We start from the raw sequence: 10,074 nt of genomic DNA, 5'->3' as shown, positions 1-10,074 counted from the left end.
CCGGAGGTCTGACAAAGCGGCTGGCCCCAAACCCTCAGCAGCACCTTCAGATGGCCTTCCACGAGGGCGGAAGGCATCTCAATTCAAGCGTTACTCTGCCATGGGTACAGCACACGTTTTGTTTTTTTTTTTCGGGACTGCGGTGCTGCTGAGTATGAGACATCCACGTGGGGCTGGCTGACGTGTCAAAACTCACGGGGGGGACAAGCTTGGAGGCCGAGCCTGGTGCCCAAGCGCGTCTCCGATCGCACCGGATGCCTCGATGGTGCTGGAGCTGTATTTCCCTGTTCCCACTGCAGCACCCTATTTCCCACCTCCTACCCTCAACTGCGGGACCGGGGCAGCAGCGGGTGCGTGGTGGGGCTGTGACCCACGTGTCCCCCCCGCCCCACGCCGGACAGCCCACACAGCCTCGTGCCTCTGCATCCAGAAATCCCACCCGTCACCTCCATCCCTCCTGGCCGGGTGCTGCTCCCTGCCTCACACTTAGAAAACACTTTGGAGCTGGGCCACGTTTTATTTTGTTCCCCAGGGAAGCACACATTTTCTGCTTGCTCTTAATTCTGCTTTTTTTGGCACTAATTCAGTGGCATTTATTTCTTTTACAAATGTTGTTTAAATAGTTGGCAGCACATCATTAATATGAGACTGGGTTTTACCCCTAATATAAATTTAATAATTCTTCACAATGATTTTCTACAGCATTTTAAAGTGTTTATCAACTGTTCAACAGGAAGACATGCTAAAGAAAACAAAAAAGAAACCCTGCAATGACTCCTTTAAAACTGTTTTTACAGAAGCTATATTTTAAGTAACTTTCTGACTTTCTATAAGCAAGAGAACACTAAATATTTCTATCACAACCACTTGCTCTTTTCTGAAGCAGAATTTCTACAAACCACAGCACTTTTCATCATAAAACAGCGTAGGGATTTAGGAGAGGCAGAGTTCGTTAAAGCAGAGAATATGTTTTATAATAAGAGATTTAAAACATCACTAATAATTGGTATTATAGAAAACTGCCTCTCCTACAAACGCTGTGCCAATATCAGGACAGGTGCAGTACACTCAGTGCCATCGAGATGTAGGAGTCAGAGAATAGTGGAGGGATAAAAAAAGGGAATCTTTGCTGTTAATCTGGTCATTTCATTACAATCGAATTGTAGTCTCAGGTTTTTAATTAAAATATAATAACTCACCCTATAGCCAGCAGAGGGAGCATTTAAAACAAAAACTCATTTGAAAAGGTCCAGCAGGTTTCTAAAAACACACTATAAAACCAAAAGCGTTATTGTGGGAACTGCACCAAAACATTTGTGGCAATGCAGCCCCTGACTTGTGAATTCACGCATGGGCAAGGCATAAAACTCAAGCTAATGGGAAATTACTCAGATTTCTTAGAAAAGAAAAAAAAAAAAAAAAAAAAAAAAAAAAAAGAAAACAAACCAAAACAACAAACCAAACCCAGCCACCTCAGAACCATTCCTCAGCACCTCAGCATGAATCACTTTCAGTCCTTGGCACGCTGAAAGGATTTTCTTCAGGTGCTGTAGCTGCTGTTAGTTCAGATTTTGCAAACCTCTTGGGGGGTGTGCGGTTACCCAGGGCTCGCCGTGCGGCGCCTGTGCACGTTTCTGGCCTGCGGCTCCGAAAGGGTGAGGGGGCACAGCGAGGGGAGAGGGCACGGCAGTGTGGCTGTGGAGGGCTGGCTTTTCGGGACTACCATCTCGGGTGCCTTCAGAGACATCTGGCTTTGTCAGCGAGGGATGCATGGAGGCACAACAGCATCTCCAAGGATCCAGGCAGGGCTGTGAGTGCCCCTGGAAATGGCTGCATTTTGACCCGTAAGGTCAATACCTGGAGAACTGGGGCTATATCTGCCCTTGTGCCACAGCATTTCTGCTCTTCTAATGGTGCATAAGGCAACTCATGGTCAGAAAAAGGCGATTTTTACAGTCCTTGCACACCCTGATCTTGATGCTGGGAGGAGGAGAGGGCCTTTCCAAGACCCCCTCTGCCAAAGCAGCCCTGATGCTCTGCTCGGGAGCCCATGGGAGTCTGTTACTTGGCATAGTCAGCAGTTGAGGTTTGGGTTATTTTAGTGATCAGGTGAATTACCTTTGCTGATTTTTCGCCATCTGGGCACATGCACACACTCCATGCTGCACGAGCTTCTGTCACATCATCTGCTCCAGCACTTCCATCCCTGCCACGCAAACATGCTGCGGGTTATGAAACACTGCAAAATAAGAGAGGTGCAGCAAAGCAGCAGCATACATTTAGTACGACTGTATCTACTTACAAGGGGTATTTTCCTCCCCAGAGAAATCCGGTGCTGAAAAGCATGCAAAGGCAGGAGTCAGAAATGCCATCTCACTGCCCTGCCACAGCCAGAGAAGCTGAGTGCGAGGGGTCACGGGCTGCACCCAGTGCTGGGCCTCCAAAAACTTCTGCGTTTCCTTTTGCATTCCTATTTTTCATCACCATTTCCTCTGCAAAAGTGGAACAGAGCTTACCAGACTATCAAAACATCATACCATTACATTTCAAATTCTGCTTTTGACCGTGTGTGTGGACAGTCAAGGGAGGGAAGATGCTATTTGTTATTTGACTGTCAACACAATGCCTTGGAGGCATAGCATAAGCCTGGTTTTGAGCACAAAGAGCCAGGTGCTTAGTTCAGGTTCTATATGACCTGCTCACATTTCAGGTGATTAATCAGAGATCACATTGTGGATTTGTTTTTAATATTAAACCCCAAGGTGGTTAGTGTACAGACAGGACATCTTGTATGTAAGGACTCTCTTTGGACACTGACACAGACTTCATTGGGTGTCGTCTAACTCCACAGCAGAATTATGAAAATCAAAGACAGGGCTACAAATGTGAAAATAGCCTATGGAATTGCACAGCTCACCATGAGCGATGGTGAAGCTGCTGAAACAGAAGCATTTAGCCTGAGCCAATGCATATTTTTAAGCACACACTAAGGAACTACTTATTATAAATTATATGTGTGTATATGTATATGTGTGCATATATATGTTGCAATAGTAGAAACCTAGAACTGATTCATTAAGGATTATAGGCTGGCTCTAGGTTTCTAATGGTCCTTTTAGTCAAACTAAAATGATGCTATGGGCATGAAGGTGGGCTCAGGCCTTTTATTTTGATGAGTGTCATCATCTTCATTTCTTGGGCTGGCGATCTCACCTGACTGAGTTTCCAAGGGAGTGTCTGAGTTTAAGGAAGCTCTTAAAAGGTCTGCTTACCTGTCACCTTGAGGCAGATGCATAAACTTACTTACATTGGCCACCCATCCCTTCTCTTTGGGCATTTATTTAAAAATGTAAATCCCAATTTTAACTTACTTTTCAGTGTCACTTTGAACTGCAACTTTATCCTGAGTTTATTCTTACCACGGCACCTCCCCTGTGCCTGCCCAGAACAGTATCTCCTGAGCTGTGAAAAGCCGTTTACTGTTTGCATATTAACCCAGCAGAACCAACACAGCTGGGTGCTCATCCTCCTCCAACTTCCTCAACAGACTTGTTTACTAACCTGTGATCAGTTAAGGGCAGCAGGGTTAACTCAGCACCTCTTTGTCTTTGCTGACAGGAGTCACCAAACTTTACTTGCAGGCAATCAAGCAGCTCAGCTTGACCCTATCTCAGTTTCCAGAGCTGGAGTTGGAACTAACTATCCTTCAACTTCCAAATCAATCAGGGCGGAGAAATCATTAAAAGCTAATATGTGCTGGGATCCATCATGAAGTTTTTCAGTCACTTATTCTCCAGATGAAAAACAAGTTGAAGCAGAAGGTGCTTTTCCTGTTAATACCTCATCCTTTCCCTAAGTAATGTCTCATCAGCCAGAGGATCTTTACTGTGTGGGAAGAAGGGCAGTTGAGAAGGGAGAGGAAAATTTAAAAAACAACAAAAGCAGCAAGGGTTGGGATCAGCTGGGCTAAACTTTCATGCCTCCACTAGCCCTGGGAGCAGCTCTGCCATGGGCAGGGCCAGCCCTCGGCGGGGCAGGGCGGCTGTTGGTTCCCAGGTAGGGCTGTGGGGAATTCCACTGCTTGTCCGCTTCTCCCTTCCCTCCTGAACAGTGCCTGGGCGCCAGCCAGAGCTTCAGGAACGGTGAGGCAAAACAATGAGGGTGCACAGTCATTTAGGCTTGCAGGAAGAGATTGTGAATTTAGTCAAAACAGCTGGTTTGCTGCCTGGGTTGCCCCTCTTCTGCTCCCAGACCGAGCTGGAGCAGTCAAAGGCCAGGATTCACGACTAGCCCAGAGCCCGGCAGCATGTGTTTCACTTAAATTACATGATTTCTATAGCCTACTTGTGCAAGGCATCGCACAATCCACTAGTTCACCAGCATGCCAGCAGTGTTTATTCAGGTAAGAACTTTAGTACGTAAACACACCGTCGTGAGCTGGCACTTGCACTAACTCAGCAGGTTTGCTATTTTATTCCTTGACAACACCCAAGCTGCTGCAGGCTTGGGAGCATGGAGAGTCCTCTGAAAATATTATACTCCTCAGAGCAGCTGAGGACACTTAGCTATTTAGTAAGGAAGAAATTAGATGATTGACATACTGGCATTTTAGGACCTTAACTACAGTCTGCTGCAGCCAACCGAGAGACCGACGCTCTAAGGAGCTGTGGGCCCAGGGCTGATGGAGAGGGACCCCCGAGATCCCGGCAGCGGGTTGTCACTGCCCCAGCTGCAAGGGTCTGTGAGCACCCAGCATCTCTTGAGTTTTGTCACAGTGAGGTTTGAATAGAGATACAACTAACTCAGATTCTAAAACTTTCACGCATGCATTTAGAGTTGCTTCATCTAATGTGCTGGTGAAGGAGCCTCTGACACCACAGCAAGGACAGCAGTAACTGGAACAAACAAACAGGGGATAAATGGGATTTTACTATACTCTCTTGAACAGGCAGACTGCAACACATTTAGGTAAGGTCAAAACTTTCAGACTCGGTGCTTTCTGCAAGATCAATAAATTCATCAGCCAAGGAAAAGAACACGGAACTGCTGTCGCTTATTTGCTCCGCCCCACCACTCAGTTTGTTTCCCGTTCCCTGAAATGTTTGAAAATAAATGAGCCAGTGTGCTTTCAGTAAAGAGCACTTCAAATATTAAACGAGTCTGTTGCTTATAACTAATGAGGAAGGAGGTTGGCCGAAACGCCCTGCCTGTTTTCTGGCTCAGCCTGAGCTGCCGTGCCTTTCTGGAGCTGCCATAAACAAGAGGCCAGAAGCACTCTTACAAAGCCATTAAGGAGAAATTTTAGGAAATATTAGGAGCTAGTGCAAATCAGGATAGATTTGCTCTTTAGCAAAACTTTGCTAGAAGTATCCAGATTTCATCAGTCAAAACCAAATCCCTCACAATTAAGGAAAAGAGTACTTTACGTGCTTTTAAGTCTCCTATATATCTGAAGTTTCTCTTGCCCTGAGCATAGAAAGTTTCATTTATGTTTTCTCTCTGATCCACCTTGAGCAATAATCATTAAGTGAAATGAGTCCAGCTGGGCAAAGTTGCTTGGTTTTATACACTCTCTTATAATCCTTATCAGGACTAACAAGAAGAGGTAAAATGTTGCAATCAAACAACCCACAGACAGAGATATCACCACTCCTGACACTAACACTGTTGAAAACACTCTGTTCTTCCACTTTACGCCTGTAATTCCAGCTTTTTTTTTATTATTTGGATTTAATGCATCAGGTATTTAATAGGTTTGCATGCAGCACAGCATGCATGGCTGGAAATGCAGGCCCTGACTAATTAAAGTAATCTTTTTCCAGCCCGATCTGTTTTAACTCTGCAGAGGTGCCAGCCTATCTGCCTTTCATCCCCTAACTGGAGATGCAGATATGTCACCACAGAGCTTGACTTCTACAGATTCTTTCCTTCTTATCTTTTTTTTTTCTCCTGCATGTACCTCTTCATGCTGTAGACATTTGTTTTCTGTGGAAACACTTTCTTGGTGGCAGCCACAGATAGAAGGAAGGTTTAAACTGAGGGTGACAGAGATTTCTGTGAGGTCTTTGCAACAAAGAGGATGCCAGTCTCTCTCGCAATGGTGTGTTTCTACCTGAGGTTGAGATGTATTTTTAAAGTATTTTGTGAATAATTCATATTACTCTGATATATATTCTCACCATAAAGAAGGCCATAAAGCTCAGTGGTTTTAGAGGCACTACCATTAAGCATTCTTGGACTCTCAGACTTACTGATAAGACAGGTAACCTGGGTTTGCACAGTTAATACCATGTCAGGCTTTTCTATCTTCTCTTTTTTTTTTTTTTTTTTTTCCCCAAAATATTTTCACAGAGAAATAACCACAGGAATTTGAGTGTTGTGTTCAACAGTGCTGTGTTTCCCAGCTTTCCAACTTACTGTTAACTACATTCTGTGTAAGAATTTTGCTGTTCTTTGATCATTTATTTGAATTTAGGAATGAAGAGTGAGGGACGTTCGCACACCCATCCTAGGTTTTCTCCTCGGCGGTTAACACCAGGGTGGCTCACAAGCCCCTGCTCCCTGATGAGGTGTGTACACAGGAAGGATCTGCCCAGGTCACCATCACCTGAGCTTCCCCTCTGTGCTTTTCATCACAATTGAAGACAACTTTGTTTATACACACTCATTTCCGTGGTTCACCAAGCCAAACACTTGTTTATCTAAAAACATTATCTAATAACATTGTCTAGGCATCCACAAATGTTTTGAAGCTTCAATAATGTTTGCTAAGTTCAAGTTCAGACCATACTCACCAAGAAAAGTCAGGTGAGGTTTTCCAGTATGGTGACATCTTTTTCTTTCCTTATGCAATTAGGCACGCAATTTGCTCATTCCAATTAATGTAGTCTTCTGAGAAAAATAAAATCCGTATATGAAATCTAATAGCACAGGTAGATCTGCAGGGATTAACAATATGAAGGAGAACATTGTCAAGCATATAATGATATTTTGTGGTATGTTTGCTACAGCTAATGCTTTTAATTGCATTTTCCAGTTTAATTCTAGTAGCCAAAGGCTCAATGCACAAGGCAAATAAAAGACAGGATAATTGGCATGCCCAAGTGCCTCTTTTCAACATAAATCAGGCAGACAGCAAATATGAGTTGAGCAAAGAGATCACTGTGTGGCAGTTTAATTCACTCAAGATTTTGCCAAAATTAATTTTATACTGCAGGATGGAAAAACAGGCCTGGGAAATGCATTGAAAATGTCAGGAGGGACTGGAGCCACAGTATCCCTCTTCCACATTGACATTTCACACAAAGTGTGAGAAACCTTGTAAGCTGGCTGATCAGGGAAGAACAGGATCAGATAGAGCCATCTTGCTGGGTGCACTTCTCCATTCCCTACGTTTGTCTGAAGATGCATTGCTAAAAGATTCTTCTGTGATTACAACTGCAATTAATTAAAGGCTTTTGAAACAGAAGGACCTTCCCACAAACCCAACAGCAGCAACAGGTTTTATTACTCGTTCCCAGCTGTTTTTTTGTTTTTTTTTTTTTAAGACATCAGCCCTGCAAGTACACGCAGAGGTGAACTATCACACTATTTCAATTGGCACTACAAAGCAGTTTGTATGTACACAGGGAGCTGCAAGGTAACGATTTTGACTGTAAGCCCTCTAGGGCTAAGATTATCTTCCTGGGATTAGACAAATACACAAATACATCACCAGAGCTTTGTTTTTAAGTCTGTCAGAGTTGCAAGGTAAAATAAGTAAAAAGATAAGTACTTTTCCTTGAGTTTTAAGGCACAGTGGGTTTTCTCCTGTTTGATCTACAAGTCCAGCCACAGTAAATAACGTCAAAACTGTTAACATTCATTAAGAACAGTAATTCGCTCATCCGCCTGAGTCCTATGCACTTTTTGTTTGAAGATGACAGCATAAATCGGTATTCCTACTTATCGACACTGCAAAGCTCACACAGTTTCTTTGAAGAAAGCCCAATTCTCTAGGGCTTTACATGGCAGCAGCTAAAACACAGCTGGGCAAATTCCCTGCTAGTGTTATCTGAAATATTTCTATTAACTTTGAGAGAATTTCACCCCTTTATGCCAGTAGACAGTTTACTCTGCTACATTTGCATTATGCTCTGATTTCTACAAATTTGGCAGCTCTTCACCGATATTTTTAAGCATTTTGACTAACTATAAAGAAAACATGTCTGTATTTGGCTTCTACACAGATTATTTGGCCATCTAGCCTAACAAAACACTACAGTGATGCTGTCGATCACATCCAGTTTTGGAAAGCCATGCTGAGTTGAGTACAGTATTTCCAGGCTGTAAGCCATAAAACAAGCCCGTTCCTGCTGCAGTTCATGTGGCTTTTGCTATGAACTGGAATGAGGGCAGGACCACATCCAATGCGTGGTCCCAAAGACACTCGCGCATATTTCAAACCCAAAAATCATCAGCTGTAAAAACAAAACATTTGGGGAAACTCCAGTCAGAGACCAAACTGCCAAAAAATTTATTTTCTGTGTATGTGGAGTTGTTTTTAATTGCTGTTTTGCTCTGTGGCCCAGGGCAAGGACAGGTGAGTGCTAGTTCAAAGGAAACTGTGGGAGCAAGCAGCTGACTGACAGGACAGTCTCTTTTCAGCATCAGCAAGCCATTAGCATGACTTTGCTTTAGTGTAAGGTTGCACCCTAGCATTATTAGGCTTGTTCCTAAAGATTCCTCATCGTATGGTTGAAGACCAGCTCCTGAAAGGTGTGATGTTTCCCCCTGGCTTGACAATAACCCCACTAGCTGGGTGAGTCTCCCAGTATGCCCCGTGCCTCTGTGCCAGTTCTGCGATTTCTGCAGGGATCAGGGGTGTAGCCGAGTCTTGGTGCATTTACCTGTTGATATCTCGAGTGCAGAGGTCTGTAAGCATCTTTACATACTTGTACATTCACTTTACAATCTTCCGTTCAGATCAGTGTTACTGTGAGCACTTCTTTGCAGTCAGAGAGGGATGAAAGCCAGATGCTGCATGTTTATCCGGTTTCAGTGATTTCATAACACTTAGCTTGCAAGTCATGACTAGATTATTTCAGCTGCCAGCGGCACAGCCCAAGCATCAAGTCATGTTCCCTCTGCTCAGTGCACTCACAACTCTGAACTGAGTCGCAGGAATGTTAAATTACCACGACTAGGAAGAAATGCTTCAAAATTACATATATTGCCTTTTGAAAGCTGGATTTCACAAATAGATAACACATACCTTAAAAATGCTCCTTGGGGCACAGAAGTTTAGTCTCTGGAAGCATTCAGCTTTGTGCTGATGAACAACTAAAGCATGATACTGACCACCAGCTGATCTTTTTGCTGATGCTGCCTGGGTCAGGATAAAGCACGGATCCTTCTGCAACTATACGGATTCATTAATAGTGTCTTAAGATGAACACAACCTAAGGCCTTTATATTTACTTCAGCTAATGCTTCCTGCACCTGACATTTCTGTTCAGAAGATACATATCTTGTCCCCAGTCGATCACTCAACGCTTACACCCCACTCGCTTTCTCTTACCTTCACAAGACTTTTGCGTTCCTCTGTAACCACTGAGACTCCACCCAAGAGCAGAAACATGGTGAGAAACTTTGGAAGCCAGGTTGGACATTATGCCTTCTAGGTACGTGAATCTGAGAAAAAAGAAAGAGGAGAATACAATAGATTCTGCAAGAACTGCTAAGTCTATAGTTCAGTGTAAATATACGCTCAACATACATCAAGCCTCTCCTCCAGGCTGTCAGAAACAGCAAAGTAACCTGACAGGGATTTTAGAGATCTACATGATTACCAAATAGTGAACTGCATTTGCTTGAAAAATATATTCTCTGTGTTAAGAAACTTCAATAGCAGGTGTCATATATGCAAAACAGATACCTGGTTCAATTACAGTATTACTACATCTAGGAATGAATGTCATCCAGAGTATTTAAACCACAATAAAGAAAATTTTGTTAAATGCATCAAACCAGGATTACTGTATACTTATAGGAATTACACAGACTGTATGCAGGTATTCAAATATATGGATATTT

This window comes from Tyto alba, unplaced genomic scaffold, assembly GCF_018691265.1.
Source record: "Tyto alba isolate M040663 unplaced genomic scaffold, T.alba_DEE_v4.0 Super-Scaffold_10, whole genome shotgun sequence".
NCBI lineage: Eukaryota > Metazoa > Chordata > Aves > Strigiformes > Tytonidae > Tyto > Tyto alba.
The sequence above is the reverse complement of the archived record's forward strand: the minus strand, read 5'-3'. Positions refer to the sequence as shown.